General features: G+C 40.8%; 1 protein-coding gene across 4 annotated transcripts in view; it reads right to left on the reverse strand.

The window, feature by feature from the left end:
- The window catches only part of Dis3l2 (DIS3 like 3'-5' exoribonuclease 2), a 320053-nt gene that overhangs the window by 125268 nt on the left and 167883 nt on the right, over window positions 1-26902 (reverse strand). The window lies entirely within an intron of this gene.

Below are 26902 nucleotides of genomic sequence, written 5' to 3' on the forward strand. Positions count from 1 at the left end.
ATAAGATGCTAAAAGAATGTACCTCTAGGTCATAAAAAAATGCTGTTTGGGTGAGGCATGGTTTATTAATTTCCTTGGAGGATTAACTAGAAAGTTGTATCTCTGTAGATGTCTCTGGGGCTTCTGGGGCATTCATTTCGATAAAACACAATGAATGAATGCTAATGCCTACGAGGAGGACATTTCTAGCCTAAAACAGAGCTAGTCTTTGGCAATACAGTATGACCTCTGTGGTTAGTTTGTATTCCCCCCCCCCTGCTCTCCCACAGTTGTTTTCTGAGTAAAATCCTAGTTTATTCCATCATGATCTTTTTTATCTGCTCTTAAACCAGAAACACAGAATCTAAGTTAAAGTGAAAAAGGAGCGGTACTCTGAGGTCTTCCTGGGAAGATAAGCTCCATACGTGATCCTTCGGGACAGGGTCTGCAGCAAGCATGGCCTGTCACCTGTTTGTGAACAGCCTGACAGCCAACATCAGCTTTTTACTTTTACTACATGTTTAATTCTTACTTTACGTGTACGGGTGCTTTGCCTGCTTCTTTGTATGTGTGCCACTTCTGGGTTTGAAGTCTGCAGAAGCCAGAAGAAAGTGTCAGATCCTCTGCAACTAGAGTTACAGATGTTTGTGAGCTGTCTTGTAAATGCTGGGCATTAAACCTGGGCCCTCTGGAAGAGCAGCCAGTGCTCTTAACTGCTAAACCATCCTTCCAGCCCCAGTTTTGCATTTTTTAAATGGTTGAAAACAAATCAAAAAGTATGATTTCATGGCACATGAGAATTTTATTAATTCATTTATATCAGTTCAAATATTTCTTGATTGGCATACTTTTTTGACAAAATAACAGAGTTGGTTAACACAGCAGAATGCTTAAAATGTTTACTGTATGAAAGGATGGGGTGTAGCTCACTGACAAAACAACTGTTCCCGCTTGAGGCTTGATCCTCAACACTGAAGAACATTACTACATGGTTTAGATAGAATGTTGACAATGACTTTAAGTTGATGTTTCTAATGAATTAAATTAAAACATTCAATCAATGTTTGTATATGCTAAACTGATTTTCTAATTATAATACTTCTTCGTGTCTTTAAGTTGGTATCAGAAGTTCCTGCCAGATGCATTTGCTGCTAGATTCATCTGCCTCTGGCTCTTTTCTGTCATATAGCATCTCCCTGAAGCTGGGTTCTAGAAGGGAGCAACTTTGGAGATCAATGACCAGCAATTTAGTACCAAGTAGGCCTGCCCTTAAAGACAATGTAAGAAGCCAACAGGGGGCTATGGTGCTTGCTGCAGAAAGGCTAATGGATACAGGAACGAATATGACCATTCAGTGCTCTTCTATGCATACTTATGGGTGAAGTTGGCACAATACAAGGAAACAGTCTTGTGAGCTGATCTCAGATGCATAAATTTTTATGCTTTATGCTTAAGTTTCTGTCTTTACTTTGGCTCCTAGGAAACTCAGAAAAAACCATCTGTAACTTGCTTCTAAAAGACGGTTGCAGTTTCTAGCTTTTACGTTGGTTTTATCTATTTTCCTATTCAAAGATATCTTTTGTTCCATTTCCTAATTTAAAGAGAGTTACTACATTATATATAGTATCTCAAGCTTCCCAAAGCTGAATTGGGGGAGGGAGGAAGTATAAACAAATCCATATATATGAAGATTAGAATGTTGAGGACATGCTGGGACAAAGAGCCATGCAGTATGGACTAAGAACAAACGCCTAGACAGAGTCAAATTTGGAATGCTCCCAACAAGGATTTGTTCTGCAGGACTGGACTCTGAATTTGTCCTCCCACTACAGAAAGCAACGCAGTAATGAACAATGAGTGACCCTGCAAAGCCTCAGTCCTCAGTGCTAAGACCCAGCAATTTAACTTCCTGTCATCTCCGCAACAGCAACACGGTGAGTGGAGGCTCCTTCTGGCTGTGCGCTACAGTGGCTGAAGGTGCACTGCACCCTGTAGCTGCTTCCCTCTGCTAACATGCTTGAGATTTTACTGGCTCCCTTTTTGGAAGGCTTTGGTCTCACAACACGCAGGGAGCAGCCTGGCCTGCCAGCTTTCAGAACCTGTGAGACAAATATTTAAAGAGTTCCGCAACAATGGTTAGAAAGAAGCTAAACCTGACCCACAGAAAATAAAGTGCCAGGTGGGGGAGGGAAGAATGAGACTCCAGGATGCTGCAGAATTCCAATTCTGAGCAACAGTTATGTAACCTGAAAACACGTGACTGAGGGGCTAGCAGAACTTTTAAAGGGACAGTAAACTTCCAAGACAGTCTGTTTTCTTTGAAGCCATTGTAATTAAAAGCCTTCTGTATCTCCTTATGATCCAGCCGAGAGCCCAAGAAATAGCTAAACAGAAGAGATTCCTGCTCTTTCATCTTTCACATCCTTTAGGTGATCCTGTCTCCTTTGTCCCCTCAAGGTGCTACCATCTCTGACACTTTCGGTTGGAAGCAGTGGCCTAGTCTCCACTGGGTCACTATTCACCTCACCAGATTTTGGCCACGACTCCTACCAGTTATCACAGAAATTTCTCCCCAAGCTCATGGTTATTGCCAGATTAATCAGCAATAGTAAATATATGGTCTAAACCCTTTATCAGCTCCTTAAAAAATAAAACAGAAATTCATCCTAGGATTCAAAGCCCTTCGGGCACCCTTCTAGTTAAGATTTCACATTCTCAACTTGTGTAGCCTCTATTCTCTCAATCACTGTTTGTTCCATTTCTGTATGGGGACATTCTCCCTACAAATTTCCAAGCTCTAAGACCAACCTTGTTTTTAAAGGCCCAGGGGCAATGGTATCTTTTCCCCAGGGCTCTCCAGGACTCTACAGAGTAGAAGCGACACCCTCTGACCTATTCTACCCAAGCGTGTGACCTGCTCCTCTCTCATGGCACTGGCCACACTGTCCTTGATATACTAACAGGACTCAGGTACACATCTTAGCACTGAGATAAGCCAGAGACAATATCAGGTGACAAATACAGGACATTTACCTGTATTTGTAATTCTGAGAGCATGCATGCAATGAAGAGCTGCTTGGGAGATGAATGAAAAAAATAACTCAAAGGCTCTCTTTAGCACTTTTCCACTCAATGCCACCACTGTGCCTTGGGAAACACATTTAGGATTAGAACTCATGACTCCCTGGAATGGGATTCTGTGGTCACACCACAGTGTTATTGTTTCCAAGGGTGTCCTTTTCTGTCTTCATCCCATCTTCTTTTCTCATAAAATAGTGTTTTACAAACTGTGGTTTGGGAACCATTTCCAGATTAACAAAATTTATAGAGGTCCTCCTCTGCCCGTGACTCTTGGTTTGTCTCCTTGGGAGCAAGCAATGATGGTGGGGAGGATCTGGGTCAACGGTGGTGAATGGGTAAAAAAGAATGAAAAAAAATCTAAGAAATAACTTTAATAGGATAAAAAATATAATGTCTACTCCAACACTTTCTTAGAGATGGTGTCATGGTTAATAAAGCAGAAAGTTTTATTTAAAACATATCCGAAGAAATAGACAAAGAGAGTGCTTATCCATGGTACTGTGTCCTTGAGAACACTGCTACTGAGCCCAGCTAGATGAGTGCAGCATCGTCTCATAACTGCTTCATGACCTGAAATCGCTGTTCAAAGTTCAGCCCAGCCTTCCTGCTCTTGGAGGAGGAGCAACAGCCGCTTTTAAAATGGCAGCTGACAGAGCACCAATACTAGCTCTTTCTCTCGGTTTTACTGACATAACTGACGCTGAGGAAGTCTGACACACACTCCAGATTTTTTAAATGGTACAAGTCTAAGATCACCAATCCTGTGCTTCTACCTTCCACTCAGTAATGAAGTGACATTCACGAAAACATACTATGGGCAGAAAGAAATGGCACAGCATTCTTGAAAAGCCTCTTTTTACCTAGCCAGGAACTTTTAACTGTGGGTCCACAAAAGGCAGCCTCAAGTGCTGGCAAACATTTGCAAGTGAATGCGGTCCTTGGGTTCTTTGACTTTTTATAGGACAAGGATGAAATGCGACTCAGAACCACCTGAAATGACTTTTCCCTGTTCCATTCTTTTACTCACTCACCCACTGAACTTCTCATGGCTCTGAAAATGCCACATGACAAGACTCAAGCTACTGTGGGAGCCAGGGAGCCAGCCGCAGCCGCGAAGCCATGGTTTAAATGCAGAGAATGTACTCAACACAACCTTCCTCCCCTGAATTCCTAGGGACATTGAAAGAGTAGTAGTAAACCGCCCCATAGAGGCTCATCAGAGGTCACTCCGGCAGCTCGAGGCTATGTAATGAGTTCCAGAGTGTCCTGGGCCTCACAGTAAATCCCCAAGTCTCCTTTCCCCATAACCTCAGTACAGGTCACCATTTAGCCATAGCTGCTGCTGCTGCTGCTACCTCCTCCTCCTCCTCCTCTTCCCTCCAAGTCTTCCTTTATACATTGGCTTATTTTCTTTTCATATCTGAACTCCCAATAGAAGTTATGCTATATAACTCTCTATGCCCCCCCCCCCCGGATTGCAGTATGTGTTTGAAGCCTTCAGGGCATTCTATGGCATCACACTATAGTCTAATCCAAGAAGGTAGTGTGTTTCTATTGCCCAGCTTAATTCAATTGTCCATTACAAACCTCCAACATTTTTTCTCTTCCTGATCCAGAATATAATCAGCTTCCACACCGTAACTGTTAGTTACACTTCTTTGGTCTGTTTAATATCCACTCAACTTTTAACAGAACACCGCTGTTTTAGAAGAACCAGGTCAGGTGCCTTGTTCTGCTTTATCAGAGTATTTCCTCATAGAAGGGGAAAAAAGAAAGATGAAGATAAATAAATCAAATGTTAGGGGTGGAAGCGCCTGCCATTTATTCCAGAAATCAAGAAGTGGAAGCAAGATGATCATGAATTTGAGGCTAGCCTGGGCACTTGTGAAGCTCCAGGATAGCTTGGGCAACGGAGCAACAAACAGCCTGTCTCCAAATTAATCTCCTCCATATCTCCACAAACAGAAAGTTTTGTTTGAAGTGTTGACTCCTATAAAGAGGTTGAATCTTTAAAGAGTGAGTGTTCTAAGTACTTCCCAGGTGAGGTATGAGCTTCACAGTACATCCTATCAGAAGGCACACTGTCAGACTGCCTCATTTTGGTAGTTTAAGGTACTAACAGCTGGACCAGGCTATGTGATAGCTTCTTGTTACCCAACACAAGAAAATGTCTTCTATGGAAAGAGACTCTCAGATCTTATGAATATATGATTCACAAAAAAAACAACCATTCAGCTAGTGGTTTCAACATTTTTGGATGGTTTTCACTTAACTATAATTTTAACTACAAAGTTATAAAATTGTATATGCACTGGCTGGTGCTCATCTGTTGAGAGGAGTTTTTGCTGACCTACCCCGCCCCACAACTGTCTTCTCTTCTCTCTCTCTCTTCCCCCCTTTTATATCATTACAAAGTCATTAAGTTTTTTAACTTCAATGTATTATAAATCACTGTTACTATTTTTTTAAGACAAGATCTTACTATGTATCAAGGTTGACCTTGAACTAAAAATCAAGTTTTCGCTTCAGATTCCTGAGTATTTAGAAATAATTTTATTGTTTAATACTTAAACTCTCCTTTATTTTCCTTCCATTCTTTATCTTTTCCCTGTCCCCAATACTTAAATTGTTCCATCAATTTCTGGTTTATCCATCCATCATCTCTTTCTTTTCTTCCTTTCCTTTCTTCTTTCTTTCTTTTCTCCCATCCCTCCCTCCCTTTCTCTCTCTCTCTCTTTCTTTCTCTCTCTCTCTCTCCTCTCTCTCTCTCTGTGTGTGTGTGCTGACCCACAGCCTAGGCAACTGCTTTATGACATCCTCAATCCCTGAGATAAATAGGTAGGTATGGATGTACATACCTACAAACATACATATCCTAAAAAGTCACTGTAACATTTCAGAGACCACAGTCATAGACTCATTACTGTTAGAAGCTCACTCCCATCAAAATGTGATCCCTGATGTCTCCAAATCCAAGCCATGAGATACATCAACACACATCTTGAATCCTTGGGGGGAGGATGGGGAAAGAGTGCATTTCCTCATTAGGTATGCTAACTAAACTAAACTTCAACTTTAGTTAGCTCTGATACTTATAAAGCATGATGGGAGCCTGAAGTGAAATACGACTGACAGACTATATTCAGACCTGTTTTAGCCACAAAGATTAACTGACTCCCTTTAAACCACAAAACCTTTCAAACACAACACTTCCCAAGAAATATGCCCATTTCCTTTTTTTCCTAAATGGACTATAACTTTTCATAAATTTTCACTTTTTTTATTTTATTTATTTATTTATTTTTGTCAAGAACAAATCCAAGTTGTTGGAACCAGTGAAGCATCAACGTGAAGAAGAGAAAAAGGCCAGAGTTCTTTCACCCAATGAATATGTAGTTGGCATCTGTCTACTGTCTAGGTGTTCAGGACCCATGTGAGGACAGAGGTTTTTATCCAGCTAGACTCTAGTGGGGCAAGAGAGATAAAATAAAAAGCATTAAAATTAGAGCACAGAAAGAAAAGAAACAGCAGGGCAGCTAACTAATGATGGCCCAGCACTGGAGTCTCGGTAGGCTGTAATGAGAATGGCCATGGGAAAATGCCTTGAAGGAAGTGAACTTACTGTTTGCTCAGGGTAAAGATTGTGCCCCCCCCCCCCCCCCCCGGCCCCAGTGAGCTTACTTAAAGCACGAAACATCCTCAACCAAGCACTTCTAAAGAGGGGGCAAAGAGAGCTGTCTCCTTGAACAGTTATGTCCTGTTTCAGACGACTTAATAGCTAGGCTTTCCAATGTTCTGAAAACAGTATTTATACCTATACCAAGGGGAGTGAGGCTATTGGGTGATTCCTCCAGGCCCAGAAAGTCCCTTTATCCCAAGCTCTCTGAACAACTATTTTTTTCTCTCTCTCTTGTTTTCTGTTTGTTTGTTTGTTTGTTTGTTTGTTTGTTTGTTTTTCAAGACAGGGTTTCTCTGTATAGCCTTGGCTGTCCTGTACTTGCTTTGTGGACCAGGCTAGCCTCAAACTCAGAGATCTGCCTGCCCTTGCCTCTGTCTCCTAAGTACTGGGATTAAAGGCATGCTCCACTACTACCTAGCTTGTTTCTTTCTCTTTTACTCTGGTAGTAGGTTCCATATTATCCAGCCTTAAAGTATCAAACTGTGGTTACTTTAAGATGGACAATAAGAAAATTGGCCAATAAAAATTAAGTATATAAAGTAATTAAATAAAAATTAAGTATATATGTATGTAGATATAGACTCAGTTACTAAGTGATCTTATAGTTAATATTAGTAATTAAGATTGTAATTAAAAAACAAGCAAACAAAAATCTGTGTTTCCTTCAGCTGGCTATCAAGGGAAATCAGGACCACTTGGCTACAGTTTGTGAATTTGTTGCTATTTAATAAATTCTGACCTTGTGGAAAGACACAGATGTGTCTGTCAATGTTCTTATGTTGACATGCACAGGCTAAGTGTGTGTTCTGAACATTCTTCTGCATTTGCACATGAACACCGTTTCCATCTGTTCAATCACTTCCACCCCAGGGTCAATCCTTCATTCCATTGCCAGGGTGAGCAGGGTGAAATCTCTGTCTGGCTGCTTCCTGTTGAGTGGGGGCAGAGAAGAGGGTGGGTTGGGGAATAGGCCTTAGAGTGGTGAGATCTGTGTAGGTTCAGGCAGGATCTGAAGAAGGGCCTGAGTGTCTTGCTCTGGTAGTTGAATTAAATCTGAGGAAGAGTTTCTCTTCAGCAGAAAAAAAAAAAAAAAGCAAGCAAACAAACAAAACCAACCATAAAAAAGAAGACAAAAAAGATGGGAGGGAGACAAAGGCCAGTTTCAAATGAACCCCTAATTGCTGGACAGGGTGGTTCACGCCTTTAATACTAACACTATGGAGGCAGAAGGAGGTGGGTCTTTGTGAGTTAATGGCCAGTCTGGTCTACAGAGTGAGTTATACATTATACATACATACATACACGCATATATACATACCAAACAAAGTTTTGCTATAGGTGGCTAAGTTAAAATGAACTTTATGTACAACCTTACAGTGAATTTGTAAGTTCATAGAATTTTGATATTAAATTTCATCAAATGGGATATTCATTTCTATGTCTAAAAGAGTCAAATTCTAAGTATTTCTTCTTAGAACAGGCTATATTAATACAAAAAATAGGAGAGAAACAGGCAAAAAAGTAGTATATGTATGAATATACTTTCTCTTAAATATACTACCCTTTTAAATTTGATTCACAAGTTCCAGAAGCAACATAGTTAACATGTAAAAATAAAACAGAAAGTGTAACCAAATCTAAGTATGACTCTTTTTTTTTTTTTTTTTTAAAGACTAAATAGAATGGAGTAAAGGCCAAAATTAAATGGATTTAAATTGTAGTGGATGAAATAGTAACAAAGTCAGGGAATTAACTATGTCTACACATCTTTCCTAGATTTCTATTTGAGGACATACACACACAAACACACACACACATATATATGAACAATACACACACACACTCTTAGACTTCGAATTCCCAAGACAGGAGTTCAGAACCTGCTATTGAAAGGATCATCATCCTTAATTCTCTATCCATTTATCAGGCTAAAATACAAATAAAAGTGTGAATTCATTTCAACAGCCCAGAACTTGGAAGGTTCTCAGGGAACATGCTGTGCCAACTGGGGAAGGGTTAAGCCACTGCTATTTTTCAGATCTGAAAACAGTTGTTCTGATATGAGAAGAATCATCACAATGGTGCCATCTCTCTTCTATAAGAGCTATACACATTTTTTGTACAACTGTATGATTGTTATAGCAACCATAAAAATGGAACTATGGTTCTTCCAATTACACACCACCCACAGTAGATTACCTTTAACACTACCCTGAATTTCTTTTCAGAACATGCTGTCTGTCCCATAGATGCTTAGAAGCAAGATGAAGTGGTCTCTTTCAAAGGGAGATTCTGTAACAATGACTCTTTCAAAGGACAAGCTCTTCAGGAATTCTAGGCTTTCCTGTCAAGTCTTTTTATCCCCTGGTCACTGGGAGGCCTCAAAATATTCTTCCTGGGAGGCAGAGGAGCTGCCTGGAACATGTCTTCTCGAAATGAATGTTTTATTAAGTGGGTGAAGTGGAAAGCCGGTGCTCAAGCATCATGAACGGTCTCACTAGGCCTGGCATAGTTCTGTAAAACACTGAGGCCGTTTGCCAATTCCCATTTGTTAAGGTAAGAGGCTGGTACAAGCGGTACATACTACATTTTAATGAACTTTGCTCTGTAAATAATAGCAACATGGATATATACTTTTAAAATGCCAAAATAAATACAGTTATACTTTAGGATGACCAGGAACTCTATTATTACTCTCCAAAGTGAGTAAGATCTCAGAAATTTCAAACGAAAAAAAAATATGAACTTTTTCTTCCCAGCAACAAGGAAAGCCAAGCCTCGTCTTTTATGCCTCTACGTTTTCATTTTGGGTCCAAACCCTGATGCATTGTTCAGAACTGGTTCCATAAGTAAAAGCAGAGGTGGGAGTGTACTGGCTGTGAATTTCTGGCAGATTTAATGTTAAATGCTTAGATTCCTAATTACAGCTTGGTACAGAGAGCTTCCAAAAAAGGCTTGGGGTAAAATGAAGTATTGAAGGCTCCTCTCTGCACCCAGGCTCAGGGGAGGAGAGGCCAGGGGAGCTCCACACACAGCCTGTTCTTCAGGGGTTCAGGTCTGCCTATTCACTTTAAACAAAGTAATGATAGAGTTCCTGGTCGTCCTAGAGTATAACTGTATTTATTTTGGCACTTGGAAAATATATATCCATGTTGCCATATTTGCTGAGCAAAGTTCATTAAAATGTAGTATGTACCGCTTGTACAAGCCTCTTACCTTAATAAATGAATACTGGCAAACGGCCTCAGTGTTTTACAGAACTACGCCAGGCCTACCGAGACTGTTCATGATGCTTGAATTCCATCTTTCCACTTTACCCACTTAATAAAACATTCATTTTGAGAAGACATGTTCTCTCTCTACCTTGGCTGGCTCCCACTGCCTAGTCCTTACCAAGCTTTGGAACAGCCTTGAATTCACACTCTTCCACTCCAAGTGAAGTAGCTCACCATTTAGGCCCTGGCCTCTTCCCCTCTCTGCCTCTTTAATATGCTTCAGCATTTGACTATCAGGACAAAGTAAATACTAAGTCAGAGAATTCTATCAGATGAATCGATATGATACAAACACCTTTCTCAAACACCAAGCGGCTTCTTGATAGCTTTAGAGGACTGTACAGTGTGCAATCATCTCCCTGACTTGACTGTAATAAGGACTATGCGGCTGTATGAGCTAAACGCCCACAGGTAACTAAAACAAACCAAAACCTGGCTCCTTTGCTCAAGAGTTTAATCTACTTCCACCTCATGAAGCCATGACTTTCCTTAAGGAGACAAGGCCCAGACTAATCCTGTGATAGAGATCAATCAGACTACAGTTTGGTTAAGACTGAGGTATACATGCTGTGCACTCACTCTCCTTCTAGTCATTAGCACGTCTATACAAGCTGGAAGCTCCCGTGCAGTGCTGAAGACAGAGTTGAGTCAGGGATCCCAGTGCCTTCTGGGTATAACCTGGACTGGTTATCTTTGCTCTCCTTCTGTGGTGTTTGCCTTTGGTTTCTGGGCAGTGGCTAGGCTGAGCATGGTAGGACTAGGACTCTGGTAACAAAAGTGCTTCCCCACTTCTACCAACCTTCACTATCGTGGGTCCCTGGTGAACCAGTTCTGCCCAGTTCCCATCTTGACAGGGGGAGAGGGATGTGTGGGAATTCATTTTCTTTTTTTCTATATTTAATTTTCTCTGAAAAGACTGTTTCCCCACTGAAATGGTTTTTAATTCATATAGTGTCTGTATTTTCACTTGTTATAAACACTAGAAGTAGTATTTGCTGAATTAAATTTTCACTGGGATTTTAACCAGAAGGCTAAGAACTGATTTAATTAATTATCTTGGGTTCTTCTCTCTTAAAAACCATATTTAATTTTCAGTTATAAGTATAAAATTAAGTCTGCACGTGTCATGGCACATGTGTAAAGCCAGAGAACAGCTTGTGGGAGTCATTTCCCTCTTTCCACCATGGAAGCTCCATGGATTGAATTTAGGTTGGCAAGGTTGGCAGTAGTGTCTTTATTCAATGAACTATCTCATTAATACGTTTTTCTTGTGTGTGTGTGTGTGTGTGTGTCTGTGTGTGTGTGTGTCTGTGTCTGTGTGTCTGTGTGTGTGTGTAGACCTGCTAAGCCATCTTGCCAATCTGGGTGCTCTTTCATCAATTCCAACCTTTAGAACAAAGATTAGAGGTGGCACAAATGGTTTTCACCTAACAGAGCTTATACCACAAACACTAACATATCTCTGAGAATGGAACTCTCTCTGGTGATGCCTTTGAACTTCCAGCCTCAAAAGACTGTCCTAGAGATTTGTTGAGTGTTTAGGGCCAAATTCCTTTGGATAACAAATATATCACAACTAATGATAGATGAAAAGGAATAAAAAGTGGGAAGAGAAGTGGGGTACGGAGCTAAACAGAGAATTCTCTGTAGAGGAATATAGAATGGCAGAGAAACACTTAAAGAGATGCTCAACATCCTTAGCCATCAGAGAGAGGCAAATCAAAACGACCCTGAGATTTCACCTTACACCCATCAGAATGGCTAAGATCAAAAACTCAAGTGACAACATATGCTGGAGAGGATGTGGAGAAAGGAGAACCCTCCTCCACTGCTGGTGGGAATGTAAACTTGTACAACCACTTTGGAAATCAATCTGGCGCTTTCTCAGACAATTAGGAATAGTACTTCCTCAAGATCCAGCTATACCACTCCCAGACATATATCCAAAATATGCTCAAGTACACAACAAGGACATCTGCTCAACCATGTTTGTAGCAGCTTTATTTGTAATAGTCAGAATCTGGAAACCCAGATGTCCATCGATGGAATAATAGATACAGAAATTGTGGTACTTTTACACAATGGAATACTACTTAGCAATTAAAAAAAGGAAATCTTGAAATTTGCAGGCAAATGGTGGGATCTAGAAAAGATCATCCTGAGTGAGGTATCCCAGAAGCAGAAATATACACACAGTATATATTCACTTATAAGTGGGTACTAGTCCTATAAGATAGGATAAGCATACTAAAATCTGTACACCTAAAGAAGATAAACAAGAAAGAGGACCTGGGATAAGATGATCAATCCTCACTTAGAAAGACAAATGGGATGGACATTGGAAGTAGGAGAAAACAAGTAACAGGACAGGAGCCTACCACAGAGGGCCTCTGAAAGACTCTACCTAGCAATATATCAAAGCAGATGCCGAGACTCATAACCAAACTTTCAGCAGAGTGCAGGGAATCATATGAAAGAAGGGGGAATTAGTATGACCTGCAGAGAACAGGAGCTCCACAAGGACCTAATATCTATGGGCACATGGGTCTTTTATGAGATTCTATTTCCAACCAAGGACCATGTATGGATATAACCTAGAACCCCTGCTCAAATGTAGCCCATGGTAGCTCAGTATCCAAGTGGGTTCCCTAGTAAGGGGAACAGGGACTATTTCTGACATGAACTCAATGGCTGGTTCTTTGATCTCCCCCCACCCCAAGGGAGGAGCAAGCAGCCTTGCTAGGCCACAGAGGAGGACATTGCAGCCAGTCCTGAAGAAACCTGATAAGCTAGGGTCAGATGGAAGGGGAGGAGGACCTCCCCTATCAGTGGACTTGGAAAGGGGCAGGGAGGAGATGAGAGAGGGAGGGTGAGATTGGGAGGGAATAAGGGAGTGGACTTCAGCTGGAATAAAAAGTTAATAAACTGTAAACTAATATTTAAAAAAAATTTTAAAAAGTGGGAAGAGGGAGAATTCAAGGGCACAAGTAGTATAAAGAATTTATTCCCTATGCAACTTAAATATCTTTTTGGTTTTTTATTTTATATTAATGATCTTTAGAAAAAGGAAGAAACAATATTTGATTAAGTATAATGGATACACAGCTCCAAGCTAAGTACTATGTATGTTATTTCATTAAAAGTCAACACAGTACATGGGAAAGAAAATATAGTAACCTACAGCTCAGAAAAAAGTCTATGTAACAAGGTTTACATAGTAATTGTTAAATGAGAATTCAAGCAATTTTACTTTTAGATTCTATATTTTTAAAAGTTTTCACTACTTATTTTTATTATTTTTAATTATGTGTATGTTTGTGTCTTTGTGCAAGTACGTACATGTGAGTGCAAGTGTCCGTGGACATCAGAAGATGGCATCAGATCCCTTGGAGCTGGACTCACGATAGCAGTGAGCTGCCCAGTGTGGTGCTGGGAACTAAACTCATGTCCTCTGCAAGAGCAGTGCACATTCTTAACCACTGAGCCATCTCTCCAGGCCCTACCTTCTACATTCTTAATCTCTATGACATCAAAATCATTTAAAGTTTTCCAACTCCTGGCATGAAAATTAATACATAGCATGACTAAGAAAGATAGGAGTGAGAAGTTCCAGACTAGCCAGAGCTACGGAATGAGCCTGTCTCAAAAAGTCAAAACTAAATAATACATGAGCGAGCAGAGCTATGGCTGGCATGTAAGTTGCCTACTCTAGAAGGCCTCTTCTGAATCAGCATTGAACCCAAGCAGGAACAGTTTGTGCCTTGCCATAGAGTCAAGAATTGGGACAGAGAGAGGGGTGGGGTTACAAGGAGGAGCAGGGTTAATGAGGAGGTGAGAAATTAGTCTTCTTCTGGGTGGATGGGCCAGGATACACAGTGACCTTCCCAACGGGGAGAAAGAGGCAGAGGAGGTGCCTCTGGGTGAAGGCAGCATGAAGAGACCCAGAGGAGGAGAGAAGTTTCTGGGTTTCTGCCTCTCTACAGTTCCTAGTTCCCTGCCCTTCAGCTCTGGGAGGCACCACAGGAGCCTTAAAACAGATTCCCCTTTCTGCTTAAATGAACTCCAGTGGTTTCTATTCATGGGGCCCAAAAAAGTCTTAATTAAAGCAACAGCTGTGGAAAGTTTCCTAGAATGGCAAACTTGTCATGGCTTCCTCTCATGCTTTCTCATTAAGGAAGCTGTGACAGGATGTTACAGTCACCACTTCCACACCACCCACTCCAGGGAGCAGTGTGAGCCTTCCAGGTGCGGGAGGCAGAGGGAGGGCACGGATGAATTGTAAGGTCAGGTTCGCATTTCAAAAACAAGTCAACTTTAAAACTACTGCCTTCGTCATTCAAATTCCAGAAAGCACAATGCTGGTCTTTTGGCCAGCAGGAGTTCGGAGTTAAAAAGATTTCAATTTCTATTTTCTCAGTGTGAGGGAGGGAAGGTGAAACATTTCTGGACACACTGCTCTTTTTATCATGGACATGGATCAGGAAGGTGGAGACATGAGGGTCAGAGGAGAGAGGCACCAGAACTGCATACCTGAATGCAAGTTCCTGCTCTGTCTCTTGCAACTGTGTGACCTGCACTCCTCTGAGAAATAGTTTCTGCAACTGTCAGATGGAGCCATGTGTCCCACAGTGGTAGTTAGGACAATATATGTGAATAAAAGGTATAAATTAAAGGCATTCAGTAAGTCATATGCTTTGGTGTATGTATATGATACATTAGCAAGGCTAAGAGAAGCTTCAAACTTTTGCCTCTGTTTGTTTGTTTCCTTCCTTCCTTCCTTCCTTCCTTCCTTCCTTCCTTCCTTCCTTCCTTCCTTCCTTCCTCTTTCTTTTTCTTTTTCTTTTTTTTTTTTTTTTTTCCCTGGGTATTTTTCTGGACAACTATTAACAGAAATGACCTACCACACAAGAGCAGAAAAGCTGGCGGGGTGGGGTGGGGGGGCTGTCAGTAAGTGCCTACTATGTGTCCCGTACTGCTTTAGGTTTGAGAGACATTTGAGAGTGTGTGAGCAATTTAATATTTTCAAAGTAGCTATTTCAAAAAGAAACGATTAAATATGACTATAGAAAAGGATAATTGAACACACATTTAAAGTATTGTTATGCTTGTGGGAACACTCCTATCCTAGGAATTCTAATTACATCTGAAAGACCACAGGAGAACTGTTTAAACAATCACAGTTTGAAACTCCTGATTCTCGCATATATAAACTCTGGGATAATTCCACTAAGACACCCCCTGGGCAACAGGCAACAGGCAACGTGCATGTGAGCACATGGAGGGAACTATGTAAGAGGGTCAGCAGCTCCCTCAGGTGACAGCTTCTTTGCACAGGGCTAAGGGACTGCATACTCATTCACACAGTGCCACAATGCCTAAATAGCTTTGGGGATTCTTTAAGAACCACTTGCTAAGTCAATTCATACACTTCACAAGAAAATCAGCTTTACTACTTTATAATTATACTTCTAAAAAAAAAGTTGGATTATCCACCTTGATCACCCACCTGATTTACCACCTTTGGCTCTGAACTTTCTCAGCTCTTTCCAAAAATCAAATCCACCCTCAAAGGATGAAGATTTGCCATTGTTGAAAATGTGCCTCAGGCACTGAAGGCAATTTCCAAAGAAGAGTCCAAAAATGTGTATGTCCTCTAGAGCTCCTCAGCCACCTCAGCACTCCTCATTTCCAAACCATCCTCAGGATCTTGCTTCTCCCAGGCTCTCTCACCTCGCTGCCCTTAAAGAGACATCTGTGCTTAGACTGCCACTCCCACCCCCACCACTCCTCAGTGGCCTGGAACCAGGCTTTCGGTCTAGTCACTACACAGAACAATTCTCAGCACAGCTGAAAGACAAAAATAAAAACTTAACAGCTGAGTACCCTGTTGTCCCAAGTGACAACACTCTCAGAGAATATGATTAGCACTTGACACAAACTCACCTTTTCTTTTCTTCAACTCTTCTAAGGCCTACATTTCTGCTTCCAAGTCCATCTTGCCCCAGGAAGCTTCTGGGAAAGCATGCTTTGGAAGCTATTCTGTCACCTCTCCTCTGTTCACTAGCAGCCTTTACTAACCATGTGAATCTGAGGTCTGACATCCAGGCTTGGCACCTGGGTACCAGCCCTATTTTTTTGTCTCTCCTTTTGGAATGCTGAGCACATAATCTGAAAATTTTACTCATCTTTCTCACAAAAAAATTATATTATTCATACTCTTTACTGTGTTATCTTAGATCCTCCTGAACTTCACCATAGCCTGTAGCTATTGATACAGTTCAAGGGCCTTGTGGGTATCTCCTCCTAGAGAGACATGTGGGCACAGGGAAACCTTAGCAATCCAGGACACTACTTAGCTTGAGCTATAAACATACCCCTTTCCCAACAAAGCATCTAGCAACATGGGACCAAGTCTCTACTGAGCTTCAAGCACACTTCTCTAAACAAAGGCTGATGGTCCCTCTGACTTTTAGCTCCTTAGCAACCCTTAGTAACTCCTTTTCTGAGGTCAAACATATCCGGGAGCTTACAGGCAACAGGATGATCTGGCCTAGGCTGAAGTTGGGTACATGCACAGTAAGGCAAACCATTTCCTCTGAATATCTTCCACACCTCTATTTACCATCTTACGCCTATGCACAACTGGGTAAACAAATTATTAAAGTCTTCGGAAACACCAGGTTTAAGCCGTGCCCAGCTGTAACACCAGTGAGAACCAGTGAACACTGCAATGCTAACTGATTCTTCTTTTTAAATAATGAGACAAAGTACACTGACATCACATGAGTCCTTCAAAGTTAAGGTAAAACAGCACTTATACACTACATCATTACATCATTACATACATTCCTTCCTCATCTGGGTTTACTTGCTACCATTTTGAAATGGAACCTTTTAGTTGACAGTGATAGATTAATTGCAGCTGTGAGAAATACAGACAGCATGTCCCTTTACCATGCTCCAGACAGTGAAAGCTTACAAAACTATACCACAGTGACAAAAGTCAGATACTGACACTGACACAAGGCTGCTCAGTACACAAAGTACTGAGACTTTCCTACTTGTACTCATTTACATATACACTCTATATACTTTCATTGTATGTGCAGGCTCATGGAAACATCACTTGTCAATCAAGACCCTGAACAAAACCACTGACTAAAGGATCCCTTTTGATCACTCTCAGCTTCTCTTGAGTTCCACCTCCTACAATCAGAAGCAACTAAAATCTGTCCTCTAATTCTAAAGTGAGACTTTTCAAAACCGCCCCATAAATTGAATTATGTGCTATGCAGCCTTCAGGACTGGCTTTCTCCCCTGTCATAATTTCTTGAATACCATCTACTTTTTCACATGTACCAATCCTGGGTGCACAATGGTTCGTCTAGATTCACCAGTTGAAGGATGTCTGGACTGTCTCCAGTTCGGGACTATTATAAATGAAGCTGCTATGAAAATCCACCTACAGGGTTTTTTTTTTTTTAAAAGATATTTTCATTTCTGTGAGATAAATGTCCAGAAACACAATTACTGGTTTACATGATGGTTATACTTAATTTATTAAGAGACTATCCCCGAGTGTCTAGAGTGGCTGTAGCATTTTGCACATACACTACCAGTGTGTAAGTGATCCACCTTCTCACATCCATACCAGCCTTCCTCATCTTTTCTATAAGTTGTAACTCTGCTACAGGCAAGCTGAAGACATGGCAAATACATTTCCCTTTACCAACTCAACACCCTCTTTATTTCCAAAGCCACAAGAAATGGACCTAGGTTTCCAATAAAGGATTTTTAGCAAGCCAGTCGGTAGAAAGTGCCCTGGAGAAAAGGACTCATAGAAATTCATGGCAAGTTTGCCCTGTGCTTAGAATGTGGGATGCCTAGAAACTGCTGGGATTCACTGTCTACCCTAGAAAGTTAGCCTGCTCTCTGCACGACACTAGCTGCCCCTAAAGACACATTTCACTGCTTTAAAAAGAAAAGGGTCTTGGGTTTTTGAGACTCATCTTTTCTGGTATCATTTGAAGAGTACTTGTTTGATTTTGCAATTTGTAAAACTCCTGGTTGGGGCTGGAGAGATGGCTCAGAGGTTAGGAGCACTGGCTGTTCTTCCGAAAAGGTCCTGGGTTCAATTCCCAGCAACCACATGGTGGCTCATAACCATCTATAATCAGACCTGGCCTGCAAGCGCACATGCAAGCAGGACACCGTATACATAATAAATAAGTAAGTCTTAAAAAAGAAAAAAACTCCTGGTAAAGTTCACCATCTATGTATCACTCTTATTCACCATTGTGGCTCTCAGCAGTTTGTGATAAGTCTGAAGCTCTTCTCAGAACCATATTGTGGACAAAGTGTTGTCCTTTGTGGGTTTGGGACCAATTTTTGGAAGAAGATTAGGAGAATAGGTATATTTGGAATCCTGTCACTGGGGAGCTGTTTAGACCTATTTGGGGATTTCATGCAGGCAAATTTTAATTCCTATAATTTAATGTATCTTTTGAGCCATTCTGGATTAGTTTGCCTTGCTTCGGCAGGTAAGAGAAATCTCCGCTGTAAAGGCTCTAGATTGCAACCTGGGAGCAGATGGCCTTGTGAGGACTTCTTCTAGGACTAAGATCTGGGTTTGGTAATAGTCATGTCCTGTAATGATGTTTACTGCCAAGTCCTGTCTTAACTGTGGTGCTTTGTGTAAGCAAGTTTTCTGATTTTGCTTCTTTTCATGCATCCTGGGTACCCAGTTCTCACATTCTAGAGTTCTTCATCCTAACCTTTTCCTGACTTACAAAGGGACGGAAGGGAATTGTGAGTGGGAATCTTGTGATAAAAACTCAGACTGAAGAAATTCCTTTTGTGTCATATTACTGGATGGCTCAGCAGTGATGAGCAGGCCTGAAGGCCATGGAGGATAGACCCTTCTTTCACGGTCAATTCTGGACCACGCCTCATGCTGTCCCACCTTTCCCCATAAACACTAGACATACAAGCATTAGCTCTGCCCCTTCTTAGGATTTAAAACACCACATGAAAAGATAGGGGTATCAGGACTTTGTTGAGGTCTATTCAGGGAAAGTTGCTGCTTCCTAGTCAGAAGAATGACATTGAGGGTTCTAACTGGCCTTGGTAGAGACATGACATTCTTCTGATCTTCCCCTAAGATTTAATCTTTAATCTAAGATTTAAGATTCTGATCTTCCCCTAAGAGTTAATTTCACAGAGCCTGTCAATCATCTGGCCAGAAGACCACCTCTCAGGAAAGCTGATTCATATGAAGACATACTAAGAAGAGAGGAGAAATAATTATCATGTTATGAGACATTGTGCTTATGGTTCCCAGAGGTCCCTCTTTGCAAGCAGTTGCTTACAAAGCTTCACTCTGCCAAGCCAGCCCACTGTTCTGAGTTCTAACTCAGAAAAGCAGAGCTTTCCCTTTTTCTTCTTTTAATTTAAACCAAGCATGCTTTCCCTGGCAGGGCTTTCTGACCTCCATGCCTAACTCAAAAGGCATGGCTATCTCTCTCCCTCTTGGCCATTTCCCTCTTTTTGGCAGCTTCAGAGATTTTTCAGCTTGCCTACACTGATGTTTTTATTTCAAACTCTAATAAAATGGTCCTCGAGCTTCCTTCTGAGTCTGTTTTTAAATTCTTTTTATTAACAAGACTAGGAACCCACAATAGGGAACCCCAATTTCCCTGGTAACATGTGGTGTCAAAATCCAGGACTGAATACATTCCTTCGGATATCTGTTCTGGCTCAGACCTAATAAAAGACCAAGGGAAGCTTCATAAAGCTGAAGGGGTAATTTCTCAGAGGGTCACAGAAAGTGGTCTTTGCTACATCAAACTCAAAAGCACATTACATATAACTCCACAGTCTCTAAAGTATGACTTCCTGATATTTTATTTGATCATTTAAAAATTCACTGTAAAAGAGATTTTTAGGAGTTTCCCTCTTTGCTAATTGGCTATTAAGACAAGGAAAGATACTGAGTGGTCACAACAAACCCAGTCTTTAAGAAACTTTTTTTATTAATTACAATTTATTCACTTTTTATCCCATCTGTAGCCCCTTCCCAACCCTTTACTCTTCTCCTCCCACACCCTTCCCCAAGTCCACTGATAGGGGAGGTCCTCCTCCCCTTCCATCTGACCCTAATCTATCAGGTCTCATCAGGACTGTCTGCATTGCCTTCCTCTGTGGCCTGGTAAGGCTGCTCCCCCAGAGAGAGGTGATCAAAGAGCTAGCCACTGAGTTCATGTCAGAGATAGCCCCTGTTCCCCTTCCTATGGAACCCACTTGGACACTGGAGTGCCATGGGCTACACCTGTGCCTGGGTTCTAGGTTATCTACATGAATGGTCCTTGGTTGGAGTATCAGTCTCAGAAAAGACCCCTGGGCCCAGAATTTTGGGTTCTGTTGATTTCCTTGTGAAACTCCTGTTCCTTCCAGGTCTTTTTATCTTCCCCTTCTTTCATAAGATTCCCTGCAGTCTGCCCAAAGTTTGGCTATGAGTCTCAGCATCTGCTTTGATACACTGCTGGGAAGAGTCTTTCAGAAGCCCTCTGTGATAGGCTCCTGTCCTGTTCTTGTTTTCTCCTTCTTCCAATGTCCATACCATTTGTCTTTCTAAGTGAAGATTGAGCACCTTACCCCATGTTTCTGACAGTGTATTCACAGCAAGCTAATTTAATTTGTTGATAAAGTAAAATTAAAATTAAAATGCCTTTAAGACTTAACATATGGGGTTGAAGAGATAGCTCAATGGTTGAGAGCACTGGCTGCTCTTGCAGAGGACACAGATTTGATTTCTAACAACCATATGATAGTTCAAAACCATACGCAACTCCAATTCTGAGGGATCTGATGGCCTCTTCTGACTTCTGCAGGCACCAGGTACACACATGGTGCATATACACACAAGCAGGCAGGGTTTCTCGGTGTAATAACCCCAGCTGTCCTAGAACTCACTTTGTAGACCAGGTAGGGCTCAAGCTCACAGAGATCCTCCTGCCTCTGCCTCCTAAGTGCTGGAATTAAAAGTGTGTGCCACAACACCCAATAATAAGAGTAAAATTTTTTTAAATATAAAAGAGAACATATATTTCACCTGTGTGTATATTTATAGGTCTTTTTAGACATTTAAGATAAAAAGTATATACAATACACAGCTATTTAAAATCCAGTTTCACGTGTTATCTTAGGATCTCTATTGCTCTGAAGGCACACCCTGACCATGACAATTCTTATAAAGGAAAACATTTAACTGGGCCTGGCTTGCAGTTTCAGAGGTTTAGTCTGTTATCATAAATGTGGGAAGCATAGTGACAACCAGGCAGTCTCCATGCTGGAGAAGGAGCCAAGAGTTCTACATATGGATTGGCAGGCGGCAGGAAGAGAGAGTGACACTGGGCCTGGCTTGAGCATCTGAAGTCTCAAAGCCCACCCTCAGTGACACACTTCCTCCAACAAGGCCACATGTCCTAATCCTTTCAAATAATGCCACTGCTGATGAGCCTGTGGGGCCATTTTCATTCAAACTACTACATGGGCTTTATTAAAATGTAGGACTACTAAAATTTATTTTATTTTAAGAATAATTTTAACAGGTGTAGTGGTGCACACTTGTAATTTCAGAATTAGGAAGCAGAGGCAGGCAAAAACTCTATGAATTTAAGGCCAGCTTAGTCTATAGACTGAGTTCCAGGTTAGTCAGGGCACCATAGTAAAATTCTATCTCAAAAGAAAAATAATAAAATCAAGGGACTAAGGATGTAGCTCAGTGGTAGAATACTTGTGCACCATGCACAAGTTCCTGAGTTTAATAGTTAGCAGTGTATAAATAACAATCATATTAATTATATCTTATATTAGAAAGAAAGTGCTAGGTAGAAAATTTAGTAAAAAAAAATTAAAGGTACAAATTTTTGTGGTCGTGGGGTTCTTGTTGCTCTGAGGCAGGGTCTCAGTGTGCAGCCCTAGCTGGCCTGGAACTCAGGGTATAGACAAGGCTGGCCTCTACCTCTCAAGAATACTGCATCTGAATTTTTATGTGGGCTCTAGAGATGGAACAAAGGTTGTCAGGCTAGCGTAGCAAACACTCTCTCCTGCTAAGCCATCTCCCCCACCCTGCTTAGAGCTCTTAATGAAGTTTAGATCACCAGCTCCTTGCTGAATATGGAGTTGCAGATATTTCTCCCAGTCCGTAGCTTTCGCTTTTATCAGGGTCACTCACAAACCCAAAGCGTTTAATCCTATGAGATGCACTGTATTCTCTTGTGTACTGTGTTTTTTGTGCCCAAGTCTAGTTGCTCTTCAGTGTTTAGCACTTTCTCTCCACATCTTCTGCTCTTCTATGTAAGTTTCTAATTTCTATATTTTATATTTAAGTGCTTGATTAACGTTGAGGTCATTCTCACACAAGGCATGAAGTTTGGTAGAGGTTTATTTGGTAAGTTTGCTAAGTGCCCCCTCATTACTTGTTAAAAGGCTACCCAGGTGCCACCCAATCCCTTTACTCCTATGTCAAGAACCAACAGGACACATTTGTATGTTCTGTTTATAAGTTCTCTGCATCACTTCATTCACCTTACCTGTAGATGAATGTAGATTGAAGATTTTTGTAGATGGCCTTTATCAAGTTAATATTTTTTCTTTTTTCCTATAATTCTAGTATGTTTTAGTTCATTGAATGTTTGACTTTTATAAATGCTTTTCTGTATCAACATCCCCCAACAGACCAACCTACCCGACCACTCACCCACCCCCACACACCAGCACCCAAGAGCTGCTGTACCATGGAAATATATTCCTAGCCCTAATACCCCTTTTTTGAGACAAGATTTGGATATGTAGTTTAAGCTGGCCTGGCACTTGTTATTTTAGCTTAGGGTGTCCTCAAATTGACAATCATCTTGTTCAGTGTTCTAGGTGCTGGGATTATAGATATGCACCCTCACCTCTGGTTTCTTAACTTAAATAAGAATGTATGATACTTTTGATATGATAGCTTATACACGTTGATATTTTAAGGTAATAATACTGAAATAAAACTCATATACCATAAACGCCATTACCCTTTTATATTATATAATTCGAAGGTTTCTTGATATTACACAGTTGTGTCATCAACATCATTACCTAACTTTAAACCATTTTCAGCATCAAGAAAAGGGAAGTCTTGAGCTGGGAAAATGGCTCAATGGTTAAGAGCACTTGCTGGTCTTCCAGAGGACCTGAGTTCAGTTCCCAGCATTTAGGTTGACTAGCTCACAACCACTTGTAACTCTAGTTCCCAGGGATCCAACGCCTTCTTATGACATACACATGCACCTCATACATGTAACATGCACACACATATATGCACACACCACACACGTGCATTTTTTTTTTTTAAAGAAAGAAGCTTCATAATAATATTTGGTGACTCCACAGCCTCTAGCAGCCAAAGACAAACAAACAAATAAAAATAAAAGTTTCTCTTTGGATTAGTTTCTGGATATTTCATAAAAGAGTAATAAAATATGTAGCCTTTGTAGCTGGCCTCTTTTGCAAACATAATATTTCCCAGGTGTGTGCACACTTGTAGCTTCTATCAGTACCTCATCCTCTTTGTGGGCAATGCTGTTCTACTTCATGGACACAGACTTTTTTTAAGACTTACTATGTGCATTCATATACATTTTGTTGTGGACATGTTTTCAGTTCTCTGGGAACAGAACACTTCTGTCTGTAACTCAGAAACTGAGAACCATTTCCTACAGTGGCTGAACCATTACATATGCTCACCAGTGGTGCATGAGGGATCCTCAACAACACCAGCTTCTTATGCTGTAGCTATCCTGGGGGTTATACAGTGGTAGCTCATTGTGGTTTTGATTTCAATTTTCATAATGATGATATTAGTATTTTTCATTTGTTTAATAGGCATTTATATATCTTCCCATTCTTTGTCCAATTTAAATTTTATCTGACTTGCATTGTGAAGAATAAAAATTCTTTACTTATTCTGGATACATGTCCTTTATCATATCCATAATTTTCTTCTTTTCCTCCCCCTAATTTGGAGGGTTGTTTTTCACCTAAAACAAAGAAGACTCCATGTGTTGGCTAGGAACTAGAAAATCATTTGCTCCAAGTTTAGCTCTGTCAGTATTAGCTCAGTAGGGAAATTCAGACCTATCTCTTCCACTGGATGGCAATGGGGCCGCCTCCTCCTTTAGCTCTGGTAGCCCTGTCTCAGGAGAGAAACAGAGCCTGGGTCTCCCACTGAGAGGGGCACAGAACAGTTCCTTGCTTGGTTCTACTGACCCTGTCTGGCAAGAGAATGAGAAAACGGTGCACCGCTTCTGCACACACTACGGGAAGACCAGCTACTTTCCCAAATGTACCTCAAGGAAGGAGTGGAGTGCTGCTTGTCCACAGCGAGCAGGGTGCAAGCTTAACTCTCAGCTGGACTCCATGATCGCCACAGGTGTGGGGACTAGCGCATCACAGCCCACTTCCCAACGGCCTTGAGTCCAGGGTTATCATCTTGCTTGGCCTCTTGGGAACTGTGTGTGCATGAGGAAGGAGAGCTTCTCAGGTGCAGTGTGACTGATACTGGGGTAGGTATTGCCAAATAATCTTCTGCTAAACCATGTCCTCCCTTCTCCTCTGACTAGAGGATGCAGAATTTTTCAATTTTCTGTGCTTTGTGAACATCTCAGGTTGGTGACTCTGGCAGAACCTTGTGACATACAAGAAGTGAAGAGAAAATCCAGAGGAATTCCATGCTATTCTTCAAGTCCTGAGACCCAAGGTTTCTTTTGCCAGTATTTACAATCTTCTTTTACCCACCATGGCTTTCATTTATCAGGAGGACCAGGAAAGAACAGGGGCACTCCATCTTTGCCAGAAACTGAAGTTGTGTTTATTATTTTATAACAGTGATTTTAATCTTTTTGATGTTTTCCTACCTACTTTTCTCACTGAAATACAACTTCTTAGAAGGTACCAAAATATGTTTTATCATGATTTTCTTCAGCGTTATCAAAAGGAAACAGGGATGAATCCTAGCATTTGCTAAAAGCATACAACACATTGAGTAAATTAATAGAGTTTCTTTCTGCAGTTGTAAATGAAACATTGGTAATGTCTATCTTTCTCTTTCCCTTCATCCATATACACTTCCTTACATATGCTGTTTATTATATGCTCAGTGCTGCTAGGTTGGCTGATATAAACATGAAAGTTTTGTTGCTAGCAGACGACCTTCCTTTTGATGAGGAGTGAGTGTGTTATATCAAAGTCATGAGCAAACTTCCATTTGAACACAGAGAGCAAATTAACAAACAGCCAAGGGGGAGCTGAGTAGAGCATGTCTAACTGTTCCAGAGGGAGACACCAAAGTCACAGATACTAAATTGTCCCTACCAACTAATTTGTCCTGTTAGGATGCTAGGTTCCCATGCATATCTAATCTTAGGAATGATTTACCCGCACTTCTTCGACTGCTCTGTTGCTTTTATTTTCAAAGTCTCTCTTCCCTTTGCTCTCTTAGCTCTCTTCCCCAGCAAGCTTGTCACTTCTCTGAAACTTTTTGCAAAATACTGTCTTCCTTTGTCTCCAACCCAGGCATCAAAAACATTCGAGATTTGAGAGTGACTTCTTCAAAGAAATTACTATATACACGCAACATCTCTTTAAAAACGATTTAAATCAACATTTTCAAAATTCTACGACTTAGCCAAAGGCTTATAAGAATGTGAGGTAAAATTATTCAAGAAAAATGGCTGAATGTCAACAGGAACAGCAAACTTGATAAGGTCCTATCTTAGAAGCTCTTCTATTGTCATGACAAAACACCATGACCAAGGCAACTTATAAAAGAATTTAAGGCCCACAATCCTACAGGGTTGGAGTCGTAGGCAGGCATGACCCTGGAGCAGTAGGGCCATGAGGACCTTACATTTGATACTCAAGCATGAGACAGAGTGCTATTGGGAATGTTGTGAACTTTTGAAACCTCAAAGCCCACCCCTAATGACACACCTCCTCCAACAAGGCCACACCCCCTAATCCTTACCAAACAGTTCCACCAACTGGAGACAAAGTATTCAAATATATATGCCTAGGGGGGTTCTTCTTATTCAGGCTATCATAGGTCCCCTGTCCTTGCTGCATCTCTGTAGTAGCCTTGAAAACCAACAGTCTTGAAATAAAGGAATGACTAGCAGCCTCAGGGATATTTCCCTAAGAACCCCCATTATAGAAATTGTTTAATTTTAATTGTATCAGACTTTACTCAGCACAAAAACATTATAACACCAAGGTGATGGAAATAGTGTTAATAGCAAAATATATTAATAATAATGTGCTGACCAAAAGTTAAAATAAAAAGAAAGAAAAGAAAAGCTGGAAAAAGAGACATTCACAGAGGACTTTGGGAAAGCCTAAAATAGTCCTAAAGATGTACAAAATCACTTCAATACTTCAATAGAAAAGAAATTGACAAAATACAGTACCCTTTCCTATAAAGAAAACAAAAATACTTAAAACTGGAACATGAAGGGAACAATTAGCTTTAACAAGATAAGAGACATTCACAAAAACCCTGAAGTCTGCATTATAATGAAAGACCAAATTATTAGGATTAGGACATGGAGGCCCTCCCGTAAACATTTTCACCCAATTAATGGTTCTAGCTTAAGCAAATGAGTAAAAAAAAAAAAGGTATTCATCAGTTTAGAAAGTAAAAAGTAAAACTATTTGCATTTGCAAATGACATGAACTTCTACGTAAAGAAAATCCTAAAGTATAAACTAACTAGGGCTAATCAATGAGTTCACAGGTTACATAACTTATACACACAAATGTCAACAGTATTTCCAAACCTATCAATGAGTTC

The sequence above is a fragment of the Psammomys obesus genome, unplaced genomic scaffold (assembly GCF_907164565.1).
Source record: "Psammomys obesus unplaced genomic scaffold, mPsaObe1.curated_primary_1811, whole genome shotgun sequence".
NCBI classification, from domain to species: domain Eukaryota; kingdom Metazoa; phylum Chordata; class Mammalia; order Rodentia; family Muridae; genus Psammomys; species Psammomys obesus.